General features: G+C 36.6%; 1 protein-coding gene across 4 annotated transcripts in view; it reads right to left on the bottom strand.

Annotated features, from left to right (window-relative positions):
• Nucleotides 1–15,731, bottom strand: part of LOC135224389 (uncharacterized) — a 145,863-nt gene that overhangs the window by 123,889 nt on the left and 6,243 nt on the right. The window contains exon 1 of one of the 4 annotated variants that reach the window (XM_064263363.1): nt 867–1,459. The exons of the other annotated variants lie outside the window; for them this stretch is intronic. The gene's annotated coding sequence lies outside the window, so the exon portion shown is untranslated. Of the gene's footprint in view, nt 1–866; nt 1,460–15,731 lie in introns of those variants that run through there. 4 annotated transcript variants of the gene reach the window in all.

Here is a 15,731-nt window from a genome sequence, read left to right as displayed (position 1 = left end):
CTCCGACACAGCTGCTCAGTGCAAATATAAGTGAACGGGGGACTTCCATCTCAGGGAACTGTGGGATTTCCTTTTAATATATCACAGGATCATGACACCAAACTTAATACCTACTGTTAAATCACCATTATCATTGAGCCGTTTTCGTATCTAGCACCATGCAGGGCAATAATTGGCAAAATAAGCCTTTCGAAAAAGAATGTTTGCAACACGCCGTTGAATTTCTTGTAATATTTAAGTCTTTTATTATAAATATTTTCATAAAAGTTATTCATGTTCTACGAAAAAGAGGGAACGTAAAAATAACAGTAATGGCAGGCTTTACAAGTAAATGATTTCTGATACATCAGACTCACACAACTGCAATGTGCATTTAGACATATATACACGTATTCATGAATACCCATATATCCACATATAGATAGCGGAGGTGCATGTGTATCAGCCGTGAAACTTATTATTATCATTATTATAATCAATTAAAAGCAAAGGAGTTGCTTTCTAACATTTACGACATGGGCGGTTGAAGGCCTCTGGATCACATTCACTTTAACACTTGCACAACATGTAGGAAATGAATGTCAGGTTCTATGAAAACAAGGCCTAGGCAATGCAGTTTTTTTTTTAACTATCCAAGTGCAGCCTATACCTGCTTGCCATTATATTATTCCAAATGCATACAATCATACGGAACGGTCCTAGGATACCATTAACTAGCTGAGATAACTTCCACAAAGCACAAAGGCCCGTGGGTGAAGTAACAGAAACAGTAGACTAAACAACGAACAACGAAATGCTTATTGGGGACAATATAAAGAAATGAACGAGTAACAGTAGTACAGAACAAATGACGCGAAATGACTCACTGTCGGAAAAGCCGCGTTGTCACTGCGGTGCACACTCTGGTATCCAGGCGCTGGAGTTTAACATTTTCATCTTTCCAAGTTGCACAACCTGTCGTTCTCCTCATTCAGAAGTTCCATTTCAAACTCTATTACTCTTTTCGTATCCCTGTTCTCACGTGCATTACTCACTACAAAAAGCGCTGCTTAAATAAGTTTCTAGATCTCAAGTTGCCACATGACGTACATTTCTAAATACAGACAGCAATAAAATTACCCAAATTGGGTCAATCACTCTTGCGATCATGATGACGATTATCATTGATATTTTCGTTTTGTCCAATACTGTCGTTGGGGCATGAAGGGACCGTTATGGTACCTTAAACAAGATCTTATATATAATCCAAACAGAAAAAAAAAATTCCAACGATCGTGCTGCAAATGCCACCCACCACACCAATCCTAAATTAATTCATATACACAGGTCACCATCACAATTTTTCGTCCCAGTTACTTGCAAAACATGACCGTCACTTCATAAAAAGTCCTCAAACATCCGTTTTGTGCTCTCGCAGTCAGACCCCGTCCGAGTCAGAGAGCAACGGTGTCATCTGGTTCACTCAACTGCACACCCACCACCACCACCGCACCTCAGCTGACGGCGGCTCCGTTCCTTGGAGGCACTGAGTCCCAGGTGCCCCGAGTACTACTGTAGAAGGGGGCTGCCTCTACATCTGCTGTACTGCAGCCGCAGACTACAAAATGGCACCTCATCACTGTCACGAGACTTGGCTTCAACAATCGCTATAATTTGTATATTTAGACCCACGAGAGCTCATAATGTGTGTGTGTGTGTATGTGAGAGAGAGAGAGAGAGAGAGAGAGAGAGAGAGAGAGAGAGCAACTAAGGTTAGACTTAGAAATAGCGACTGTCTCTGTCTGCAGATTCCTTCGCAGGGATCTTGATTATCAAGCGGTAATTACTATCTCCTTGAGGAGGATCTTCAAGTTAGGTATATAATTAGGTACATCATTTTTCTACCGGATTAATTAAAAAGAAAATCATAAAAAAAGGCTCAATAAAAATGTGATGAAAGAGGATAATATATTTGAGACACGAAAGAGATTAATTTACGTGATAATATCTTAGCCTTAATGAAGCTCAGACTTCAGAGACGCGATGTTTTTTTAAGTATTTCAGCGACGTCATGAATTTGGTGGCTTTGCACTAGATAAAGCAAACTGCCGCCATATTGATTGTATACAAGTAAACGTGCCGTCATATTGATTATACATTAAAATGAAATATGTGTAAGTTCGAGTGTGACCGTTCACTTTCGCTCTCTCTCTCTCTCTCTCTCTCTATTCGTCATGTGAATGGATCCAAGAACTGAATGCAGCCTTTCATGGAGGAGATCGATACCTTTAGTGTGTACGTCGTGAAATAGAGATGTGAGCAGCCACAACGGTGGAATTTCGTACGCTTCAGGACACGTCACATAAAAAAAAAGGACTACTGGAGGGAGGCAAATTCATGCTTATGGCAACCGTGCGCTACACACACACACATATACTATATATATATATATATATATATATATATATATATATATATATATATATTATATATATTATATATATAACACACACATATATATATATATATATATATATACACACACACACACACACACACATATATATATATATATATATATATATATATATATATATATATATATATATATATATATATATATATATATATAAAGAAGCCACAAATACCGTTTGATATCCAGTACACCATACCTTTGTAAAAACTACACCCAAGGAATTATAATTCTTAAGTGCTTCGTCCTTAGCAGGATTTGAACCGTTGCCTGGTTTTTAGCGATAATGATAGACAGTGACTTAGACCACCCGCGCAGAGATAAGCACTTAGCAATTATAATTCCCTCGGGTGTAAGTTATTCCTAAGGTAAAGTAAATCAGATATTAAACGGTATTTGTGGCTTAATATTTGAGACTATAAAAAAAAACTCACGCATGCATATTACACAAATTCTCATATCTATCTATCAATCTATGTATTTATAGAAAGTTGTATTCTTGACCCCAGCAGATGCTATATATAGTACTGATCTGTAGTTGAGTGGACTGGTGGTCAGTAGGCAGGCGCTAGCAAACGTGAGCAGAACCTGTGCAGACAGCACAGCCACGGAGACCTCTTGAACTGAATGCCTATATATTTCAACCTAAAAACACCGTGACGTAGTAAGTACAAAGGGTGGTGAAGAGGCCCTATTATTATTCCGCAAAGAAGTACTAGGAGGCTGTCAATCATAGAAAGATAAGCACCTGACTAAAGACCTTACTAACAATCGAGAAGGAACACAAAAACAAGTTGGTGGGTACAGAATATGGTGCTAAGAACGACGCTAATTTCCATTATAAGACTGAATACTGGTAAACAGCCATCCCTCGAGAATAATTGCATTCCCGATGCCATTACCCATTTATGGAGAAGCAAGTGTGTTGAGGAATTAAATCTTTGGATAACATTCTCTCCGATCGCCTGCAGAGTTCATTGACCTCTCGAAGATTCATCCGAAAGGCAGATCATCACGATATTAAGTTCGGTGTATTTGCTTGATTAGCTGCAAAATCACAGGATTTGCGTTATAATCACGTACAGAATATTGTAAGCTTAAAAAAACATCGTACAAGTAGGGGTAACTTTAAAATACGATATGGAAGATAAATAGCGCAGCGAAGCAACGGAAACACTAGTTACAAACTTACAAAAATAAGTGATTTTTCCTGAAGCCTAAGAAAGCCAAGGAAAATCAGAAAACCATCGTAATAAACCTGACAAAAATGCAAGTATGTGAAAGAAACGCAAACAAAACGAAGAAAAAGAAACAGAGTACCTAATGGATGAAAATAACAAACAAAATCGATACATTAACATGCTCGTCAGGGACAAACACTAGCATAATAATACATATGACAAGAGTTAACAGAAAAAGCAAAGCAACGTTATTTGGCGTTCAACGTTAAATGAAAATATCTCTACCTTCATTTGTGAGCTACTTCAATAACGCTGCGTCACCATTAGAATAATGAAATGGCAAAACTGGAAAAAAAAAAAATTCACTCGTAATAATTATGAAATAGATCAAAGAAGGTCCATATTGAGAGTAATTCAATAAGGTAAAGTAAAAGAACAAAACACGAAAGAAAAAGGAAAATATTTTTCATCATCTTGATAATATCACAACTCCTAAACTTTAAATCTTATTTCAGCGTTGCCGATTAATTTTGATAAAGTTAAAGGATACCGCTTGATCGTACTCGGCGACATCTGAGGCGCTGGCTTTGCACAACAACGATAGATGTCAGGTTATTCTCCCGATCAGAACTTTCATAATAAACAACCCCAACTGATGCAGAATTTCGGCAATACTGGGTGTGTTGTTTAGCAGTGTTAAGAAAGCATTGCTGTACATCACATCGACAGGTTAATGATAAAATTTACCTTAAAACACACGATCATTATCCAGAAACCTAATTAAATAAAACAGGAAGCCATAAATATCTGCGCATTATCTAACTACAAAAAGAATATAAATTCAACTTTAATAATGCAAACAGCCCTGGACACCTGCGCGTTATTCGTGAAAACAATGACATACATAATTAACTGCTTACTAATTATTTAAAGAATATAAATAACCTTAAAACACTTGCGCCAAATAAAAATGTAGCCACATTTTTAAATAATACGTGATGACAGATAGTCTTAATATAAAACGGGCAAATTATCCGAATTCAGACAGGCACAGATGCACACAGAGGAACAGTTAAGTTCAAAGGTTGTCAAGAGTCTGGGGCCGCGAAATACAGATGTCAAAACATCGGAAAATTTTCAATGTTAAAAATCAATATCCAGAAATTCGGCTATCCGGAAATGAACATAAACACGTCTCCTAAAACTACAATTGATAACTATCTCCTCATTTTAAAAGCCTATACCTTATGTGAAAGTTTATAAAGGTAAAGTAATAAAGTGCACAATGTTAAAAACCTATAATAAAAACATAAAAAACAACTAAATATTTATGTAATAAACTGATAATAATCCTAAAAGTTTAATAGGAATGTAAACGAAAAATATAAAACTTTCGTATCAATCCGTGAAAAAAAAAAAATTAAATTGACAAATAAACTGAATTCCTAAATTAAGGTAAAAAGTCCTATGAAATGCTGACTGTCTGTATTAATACAAACAGGTGTACGACAACAAAATAAGAATCTTAAAGTAGAAGAGCAAAACTCGACTTACGAGAACTGAACAGAAGTAACATTGATAAAAAAAAAAGGTAGTTCGTTTTATTTAAGAGTTATTTTCTGAACCAAAGACAAAGACTTTACCGTTTTATGTTATATATTCTATTATGCGCACCCCCTCACGTATATATACATAAAGAAATATAACTGTGTGTATGTGTGCGTACGTATGAGCACTCTTGGCCACCACTCAAACACCCAATAAATATAATTCATTACGAGACAGAGTAAAACAGAGCCGAGAAAAGAGTACAATATAGCTGAAGCTAAATAAATGAAGGCAAAACAAACAAAGAAGCATAATAAAACCGAGCATACAAACAGGAAATGAGACATGTCAGAAAAAGTAGCGAGAAGCTTCATGGCCCTTCACAAACGCAACCTCTTGATTATTAAGAGATCCGTAATATTCCTGTACACAAAAAAGGAAGACAGTTAATATCGTGGCCTATACACACACAAACTTAGCAAAAAAAATAAATAAACACACACACACACACAAACTTAGCAAAACAAAATAAATAATTGAGAACTTGAATGACTGAAATGTTAAAATTATTTTGAACGTTCAAGAATCTTCCCAAGGAAATGAAATACCGGACTTGCCTTACTGACCTTTTTGAAAGGGTCTTTTGTAAAGCTTACACACATCTCTTGCACCTATGAAAGCCGTCTCTGTCACATCGTTTTTTTCCTCTCGGAGAAGTGACGCAGTTTGAAATGATGTACTAGTCGAAGGAGGAGTAGAATGATGTACTGACAGTGGACCAAGACCCTATAAAAGGAGCATTCTTTGTACTATATGGTGCAAGTCATACTCAGTGATTAAGTAAACTCGTATTTTTAAAAAGAGGATGACTTTTTAATTTTTTATTTAGTATCCTCCTCAGGCGTGTTCCTTATGTCATGGGAGCTTTATTACTGTATATAACTTTAGGTGAAATTGCACTGAGTTCGAATGACACGGCGTCAGATTCCACAGCCAATGAATGTTCTAAGGACTACCCTTTTAAAAAATTCCGCTATTTGGGACCAGTAATAAGGAGCCTTGCTCCCTCACGATCGCCTACGTCGGAACATGGAGCGGATTAGTGAATAGTGCAGTAGAAGGTCTAAAGAATACCGGTGGGGTATGAGACAGAACTCCAGTAAAACGAAGACACTGTTGATCAGCAGATCTCGTACAGATTTTCCACCTCATCCTCCCCTTCAAGTAGATGGGACTGCTGAATGAGTTTGAAGCTTTAACTGCTCTTGGTGTACCTTTTGACTCGCATCTTACTTTTGAGAAACATCTAATGAAAGTTTCAGCAGACGCCGCACGAAAGTTAGTTATCGTACGAAAGGCCTCATATTCATTTAACAGTAATAAAATCAGTGCGACTTGCTTAAGGTCATTTGTCCCTCCATTACTAGAATAATGTTCTTCGGTATGGATGTCTACCTCTGCTCTTTTAAATAGAGTAGTTCATGGTGGTAGGTTTCTCTTCACTAATATTAGCAGTTAAGACTTAGAACATCGACTGATGTTCTCTTGTTTGTCGATGTTTCATAAGTTGTATTTTAACAGGGATCTTTCGTATTCACAATTTTCTGGTCGTCTTCCGCTGCCGAGAGCAACCAGATTAGCCGAACATCAGAACCAATATGCAGTAAATATGCCTCGCTGTAAAACTCAATTCCAGAGGTCCTTTGTTCCTCACACCATTGGGCTGTGGAACAGTTTCCCTGAGGACGTCGTGAAATTGGAACTTCAAAAATTCAAGCGAAGATGCAATGCATTACTACTCTAAGTTACTACTCTAATACTGTTCTCCTTGCCTTTTAATACACTTTTAGGTATTTAATCATTTATTTGTTCCTTTTTAGTAAGTGAGATCTCTTCTTTCTCCTTCCCTTTAACTCCTCTTACTCTTCCCTAATGAACACCATCTTTGGAAGCCTGTGGGCTTGTTCCACATGAATAGAATTAGAACTACTGAATGATAATTTTAATAAATGTTGTATAAGAATATGCGTATTTGGGTGAACGAGTAAACGAAATTAATAGTATGGTATGGAATATGTTGTGGGATGGTGACTATAATAAGGAAGTATTTTCGTCGTGCTTATTACTCTGGATTCTCGCTGGTGGTCTTTTGAAAAAAAGCTAAGACTAGCTTCTGATTTAAAAATTCATCTTTAAACAATAACCACGTATAATATGATAAATTTATCAGTCAATACAATAGATGTCTAGAGGGATCTCTAAACCACAATTTACAAATTTCAGTAAAAGCAACGGTAGTGACATCTCGCAAAATATTTCGACAGAGGCGCCAAGTTCTGTATTATGTACAGCAGCATTCCTGTAGAGGACTACATCCTTAACATAAATAATTTATGTGATACTGCTCCACCGTCCTGTGTCGTAATCGATATCGGCGTTTTATTTATTCACAAATTTATTCCTTCAGTTTTACCTTTTGTATACATATTTATACACTGTACACACACACATATAAATATATATATATATATATATATATATATATATATATATATATAATATATTTCATCTATATTATATGCATATCATATTATAATGGGCGTAATATTACGTCTGTCTGTCATTCAACCACGGCCAAACGGCTGGTCAGATGGGCATGAAACTTGGTAGGGTTATGGTGGGGACCCCTAAGATGGTTTGTAATGGGGTTTCATCCAACCTACCCCCCTCCTTGTAGGACGTGTGGGTGAGAAGGGATTCCCTGAAACGGAGCTGTTTCTGGCCGTGAAACGAGGCTGGTTATTCCCGTAGAAGTTACTTTATGATTTTTCATAAATAATTTCTGTACAACTTCCCGGAGAAAGTCGCGAATATTTCAGCTCAGACACAATAGAAGATGAAAATTATCATCAATATCCGCAAGATTTTTTGAATAACTTAAATCCATCGGGACTGCCAGTGCACAAAATAACGTTGAAGTAGTACTGCCCGGGAATGTTGCTTCGGAATTTCGATCCTGCCAATGGACATAATAAAAAGGAAACTGACAAGTTCCTACTTTCTACTCTTTTTTGGAAGACACAGGATCATAAGAGCATTTATCAGTAGCCATAACGCACTGACATACAAGTTGCGTCTTTGCAGTAACATAATGAAAACAAAGATACTTTATTATTTGTATCAACGTGCAAAAAGTAAGTTGGACAAAGAACGAACCAATCAAGATCCCTGTTCCGTTAAATGAAAGTCACCGACAAAGAGAGAGAGAGAGAGACGAGAGCAGAGAGAAGAGAGAGAGAGAGAGAGAGAGCCATTTAACGACATTAATGCACTACAATTTTTATTTAAATAATTTTATCTTGCTATCGAAAAATGAGAGAGAGAAAGAGAGAGGAGATAATTTGTGATTTGAGAGCTAAGTAATCCGATAATCCCATCACCGTCTTCGTTACTTGACTTACATTGAGAGAGAGAGAGAGAGAGAGAATCATTAAAAGAGGGTAAACAATAATGAATACGAACTTCTTTGCGTTCATTGATCGTCCCTTCACTTACTTTAAGAGAGAGAGAGAGAGAGAGAGAGAGAGAGAGAGAGAGAGAGAATATCATAAAAAGAGGGGAAATAACAATGAATAAGAATTTCTCTGCGTTTAGTGATCGTCCCTTGAATTATATTACGAGAGAGAGAGAGAGAGAGACTATTCGTGTAATCGCCCTTTAATGTTGCTGAACAAATAGTACATATAAATTTTTCACTTCTGCACCTGTTTTTATCACCCATCGTTGATGGGTAAGTTTGCTAGTATATATATATATATATATATATATATACATATATATATATATATATATATATATTGTATGTATGTATGTATGCATGTATGTATAACTGACTCACGAAAGTTTGGAAAGTGATAAATCCATAAATAAAGGTATAAGCCACGGAGTTTCCGCAAGACCTTTCGACGTTCAACGTCCTTTACTTAGATAAGTAAAGGACGTTGAACGTTGAAAGATCTTGCGGAAACTTCGTTGTTCATTTTTCACTCGTGGCTTATATCTTTATATATTATATATATATAAATATATATATATATATATATTATATATATATATATTTAGATATATATAGATATAGTTGTAGTCAAGATATTATATGCGATGAAGCCATATTCAGTTTAACTTTAGAAATAAAAAGATATAGTTTTGTCTTCCTATTTCCAAATCCACTCTCTAATTAATAATTAATATATATATATATATATAATTATATATATATATATATATATATATATATATATATGACAGCTGCTTCCTTGCAGTTTTACTTTTTAGTAAAAGGCTACGCCCAACGTCAATAACTGTGGAAACAGCTGCCTTGCAGTTTTACTGTCTAGTAAAAGGCTAGGCCCACTACAATAACATGTGGTTGATGACAGCAAGGGCATGCAGGAGTAAAACCCCTTTGCCAAACCATGCATGATGATGGCTTTAACAGATGACAGTGGAGAAGGCGCATCAGGCAACCGACCCCTTAATGTAGGAATAACGGTGGAGAAAAAGAAGATATATATATATATATATATATATATATATATATATATATATTAGACGGTGGATTCGGAAATAGGAAGACAAAACATATTTCTTATTCCTAATGTTGAACGGAATAAGGCTTCATCACATATAATATCTTTACAACAACAATTCCATCATTTACTATTACGGAGGGTTCGCCAGTTGCTTGTTAATTCTTCTTCCTCTTACACACACACGAACACTGTCTGCACAAATTTCCTTTATTTAATACTTTTAGTGCTTCGTACATGAACACTGTTCCGTCTACTTCATATATATATGAATATACATACAATGTATGTGTGTGCGAGTCTAATGTAATTCTAGTTTAAGTAATACTATTTCCGTGTTACTTGCATCATAAATTACCCATGACAACAAAGATATAAGTAACTTTTTTTGTGTTAAGTAACAGTGAGTTAGTCACTGAAACAAGAGCGTCGTGGCTCCCTCTGCTTTTTGTTTACTGTTTTTGTTGCAGTTGGGATGATGTTACACAACAGATTCTGGCTCTATTTTACCTCCCAGGTTCGTCTTTCTGACCATTATCTTCTCTTCTTACTTTCTTCTATTCTTTTACACCCTCCTTCCTTTTATTCTTCTCTTCTTCCATCACCTGTTTTGCTTCATCCCAAATGAGACAAGAACTTGTTTTTAGCGTACGAGGTGTTTTTCCGCATACTGATATAATCTCACTCCGTCTTCCAGGAAATGAAGAAATAGATTTCGTAAAACGAATTTTTTTTTGGTGATTTATTTTCTCCAGCTGACCATAAGTTTTTTATTTCCTTATTTACTAAGTTAGGTGTCCCCGAGATGGCTGTAGTGACAAAAAAAACCCTTTCCTTTACGTCAGAGCACTCAGTCATGTGGTTTTCCAGAAATGATTATTGCACAAGACCTAATCTTTCCTATTTCTCTCTCTCTCTCTCTCATTATGGCAATTCAATAATACAATCTTTGTCTATACTACTTGAACTTGACAACGTTTTCTACGTCAAAAAAAAAGGGGGGGGGGCCCGGTTTACTATACATGAATTATAAACACATGCAAAACATAATATTAATAGGGTATGAGAGTCCATCTATGTACCATTACGTAAATTAAAATAAACGCCACACCTCAGAATTATTCTCACTCAGCCTTAGAGTGTAGAGCTCCCCGGGTATATTACTGCTCACACCCAACGCCTGATGTTTGTTACTTGTTTTTAGTCTAATTTTTTATTCCGATTTTCATATTGGTTGCTAGTATAGTGGTTATTGTCTTAGTATGCCACTGAGAGATTTATGCATGTTTTTGCGACTGCGAGCGGCAAGCCCACACACACACGTGTACTGAAAGCATTAACAGTAGCATAGTAACTTTCTAAATGTAAATAAAGGTCAACCTCTAGTAGCTGTGCAATTGGCTACTTCTGCACGAGTACATCGCTACAATAAAATCCAGTGCTACGAACCTTTCTGTTTTGCTTGCGCAACCGACCTTACGCCGAAGAGGGTCAAGTGGAGACAGTTCCAGAGGTGAATGTCGGAATCTCCCGCGCTGCTGAGTAGGCTAACCCAAGACCTACCCGCTAGATCTGGGGCTAACCTTCAGTCCTCAAGGGCCTCGCACGGCCAGCAACACTCGCCGCCACAGTCCGAATGTCACTAACAACCACTTTGCCTACACCCCTCCGGGATACTCATTCGATATACCTTACATTAACAATATAAGATATTTGTAATACTTTTTATTATCATGGTAAATCAATGAGAATACTTAAAAAAATATAACGACTGATCTTGAGTTTCTTTTTGGTTATGAGGGTAGGAATATGACAAATTTTCCAGTGACTGATAAATTACCGTAAAATAAAACTAAACCATAATAACGTGGTTATATGGCCTCTTCAAATTACTCATGATCTAAGCATTTTGAAGGTTAGCACCTGTACATAACAAAATAAAAGTGTTCAAATATAATATATATATATATATATATATATATATATTATATATATATATATATATATATATATATATATATATATGCTTATGTCATTAAATAGTGCGTGACAATATATTTAGCAAAGGCCACAGGAAAAATAAAAGGAGTATCGAGCGTTTCGTGTTTGTTCAACACATTTTTGAAAATGTGTTGAAATAACACGAAAGCGCGCGGAACTCCTTTTATTTTTCCTATGGCCTTTGCTAAACATATATATATATATATATATATATATATATATATATATATATATATATAATATTGCGTGTGTGTTTGTGTGCGGTGTACTCATACGGCCGTGGGTGTGTTTTTGTATGTTCTTGAATAATATTCATGATTATAGGAAGCACATTTATGTATGTGCTTGGAAGGATTCCTAAAAAGTAATCACTCATTAGACGAATACTGACTAATAAATTAGCACAAATCTCCACGCGCACACACAATCACAAAAAAAGTGGTTCTGTTCACTCGGGCGCAACCTTCACCATCAATCCAGTAAAATACGTACCATAGGACCAAGTAAGACAAATATCCCTTGGCGAAACATCTGCTCTTATTTTTATTTTTTTTTTTTTTTTTTTTTTTTTTTTTTTTTTTTTTTTTTTTTTTTTTTAATTTTTTATTTTTTTTATTTATTATTTTTTTTTTTTGACACTCCGGCTGTCAAGAAAACCGCCTGGGAACTTTCGACTATTTAGAGCTCAGGACAGTAACAAGAGTTGCAGTTGTTGGACAGCAAGATCAAGAGATCCAGAAAATGAAGGAGACGAAGCGCAGCGATCTAAGGGCGGAACTGGGAGAAAACCCCACAGATGGACTAAGACGTAATAGTCAGAGAGGTGGGAAGAGGAAACTGATGTAAAGTAAAAAGCTAAATAGTAGGTGTAGCTAAGGGCCGAAGGCACATTACAAACAGCCAAGTCTACAGTGCACCACGAGTTGCCTTAGCGGCACTACCTTCCTATGGAATGAATCTACATTGCCACCCTACGTTACAAAGCGTAAAACTGTCAAATTACAAAAAGTAATAGCATGATGTAATCAATAGTTATTCTATTTTCCAACTTGTTACAGTATAAGCTACCCCGTGTAGTGTTCACATTCCTCGTCCAAATATTTAGGGCCTGAAATCAAGAATTCTAAAAAATAAATAAATAAGTAAATAAATAAAAAATAAAGTTAAATATCCGATGCAGTTATTTTTCAAAACATAATCATTAATTTTCAAATATTCAGACGAAGATTTCAAGTCCACAAGCATCATCAGGAGCGTTAAATTTTCAATAAAAGCCTCCATCTCTCACGCAAACAATATGGTCTTTATAATTAAATATTTCACATAAAAAATAACTGTCCTAACATCAGTATTTAAACCCATCATGGCATAGTCATTACAGCTGAAAGAGATCTGGCATGTGTCCAATATTCTTAAGGGAAGTTTACTGAGCAGAAAGTCAATCACTTCAGACGCACTGGGTTGGAGGCACAGGCTCGGTGTTTGGGGATGGAAGCTCCAGTGTATAAGCAGCATTCCTGATTTCACTGAGCGAGAGGAGGAGAATGGAAGGGAGAAAAGCTATGCCACAATAAAAAAAAATCTGTAACACAATATTTGGCTCAAGTTATGCAAAAAAAATAAAAAGGGCAAAGTAATCGCGAGCAGCCTTAAGATAATGGCAACATGATCGCTGAAGATACAAAAGAATGCCACAACAGGGACAAGATACGGAAGCCAATGGGAAGGTGAGCTCGCTCTCTCTTTCTCTCTCTCACACACACAGAAACAAACTGGTTTCTTCCAGTCCTGTCAAAGAGCCGAAGATATTCCATGAAATAAATTCAGTGTATTCGTATGAAAAGCCTAAACATACATTACGCATTACGGTGGGACTCTAATATTAAGAACAGAAGTCTTTTTCATTATCATCCCTATTGAGCACAGCATAACAGAAGAGATCAGTGACGCGCATTTGTGATCCTTCAATCCAGGCAATATACAATAAGAAAATGAAGCTAAAACTATTGAAACAAACAAATAAGCAGACCTGGAAAAAAAAAAGTCCTGCACGCTCGACTGACAAAATCGCTCTAATGTCTTCACTTCCTTTTGAAGATCATTGATACTTCATTCATACACACGTCTGTGTGTGTGAACAATGAGTCCATAGATTCTATCGTATAATGAATATAATAAGCAAGAGCGGAGCACATAGTACCTCCGCCGGTAACAACGGAAGGTAACCCTGAACCGCATCCGGATCTCGTTCAAAGACTTCCGTGGTCCACATCCGCTGAGCACAAAATTTCATTCAAACCAACAACATTTTGAGAGATCTCGTATACAAACACACAAACGAACAACACTGATTAATATAATTTTGGTTGAACATCGTTCATGGGTATAAAAATAAATAAGGAAAAGAGCAGCAGTGTCATTTCTCTCTCTCTCTCTCTCTCCAAAAGATCAAAGGAAATAAAACAAGCCGCAGAAAACGCATACAAGATATTTACATAGCTTCAAACGTCTCTCTCTCTCTCTCTTTCTCTTTCTCTCTCTCTGTAGCAAATTATTTTTAACTTCACGTGGTGCCATCTCTGAATCCCATGAAACAAAATAATATAGTGTCAAACAGGAGGAAGAAAGGAAACAGTGGACAGAGCTTAAACCCTGAATAAAAACGGAACATTAAATCGAACGTACATTTCCCTGGAAACAAAGAATGCAAGTTTCCGAACACAGTGAACAAATTTCTAAAGGCTAAATGAGCAATCTCTGATCACTTGTGTCATGCAGATATTCTGAAAGAATATCTGCTTGAAACTTGGAAATCAGAGTTGCCGTGCAATCCCTGAAAAGGCTCTTCTCTCTATTCCGTAGAAGTTTCTATTATTATTATTGTTATGGAAATCTACACGTTTATTTCAAAGGCAACGAGACAAATAACTTGCGAGCTTCCACGAGTAGATGAAAATATAAAATAGATAAATGTGAAAAATAAACGAGCTTGAATTGAATGAAGTCAGTTTCCGGGGCGAGGGAGGTCCTCACATCCCCAAGAGAGAAGAAAAAGGCGCCCGGTAGAAGAAAAAGCCGTGGGCTAAATTATCCAAGCTGTTCCACTTCCACCTACTGTGTCTCTTGTCGAAGAAGTGACAGCTTCTGTCATCGGTATAATTATCTTCACATTGTGTCATTCCTTTCCTAAAAATAATCTGACACTCGCCCCTTTTCTATGACTCCGTACAAGGTAACCGTCAAGGTTTTCTGTACCTAAATAAGAATAATATAGTCATTTTGGTACATAGTTTCCTACTTGATGCGACCCTTGTATGCTGTTTAGTCATCTTCCACAGACTATCCCACGGAGACATTTCCATTTCGTCTTTAATGGTTGCTGTGTTCAAATACGAGCGTGCTACTCGTTTTGCAGGGCGTCAACATCCATTATGTATGTCATCATGTCCCACTGCCCATAACCAGTTCCTTTCCTGTGAAACTGGGAAAAGTTTCCTCGGCAGCCTCGTTGGCGCCGATTCTCGTGGTGACTGTCCCATTCATCCAGGTATTACAGCGCTGACAGTCTTTTTTACTCAAGTGCTACTTTTATCCAGGTATTACTGTGGTGAATGTCCATTTTATAGAGACATTACTGTGGTGACTGTCCCCCAGGTATTAATGTGGTGACTGTCCCATTTATCCAGGCATTGCCGTTCTATCCGACCCTTTTATCCTGGTATAACTGTGCTGACCGTCCATTTCATCCAAGTATTACTATGGTAGATGTCCCATTTATCCAGGTACAACTGTGCTGACTGTCTATTTTAGCCAGGAATTACTGAGCTGACTGTCCACTTTATCCAAGTATAACTGTGCTGACTGTCCCTTTTATCCAGGTATTACTGTGGTAACTCCATTTTATTCAGACATTACTGTGGTGCTGCCCCCCAGATATTACTGTGGTGACTGTTCCATTTA

The sequence above is a fragment of the Macrobrachium nipponense genome, chromosome 20 (genome assembly GCF_015104395.2).
Source record: "Macrobrachium nipponense isolate FS-2020 chromosome 20, ASM1510439v2, whole genome shotgun sequence".
Taxonomy (NCBI): Eukaryota; Metazoa; Arthropoda; class Malacostraca; order Decapoda; family Palaemonidae; genus Macrobrachium; species Macrobrachium nipponense.
Note: the sequence above shows the minus strand (reverse complement) of the source record. Positions and strands in the feature narration are given on the sequence as shown.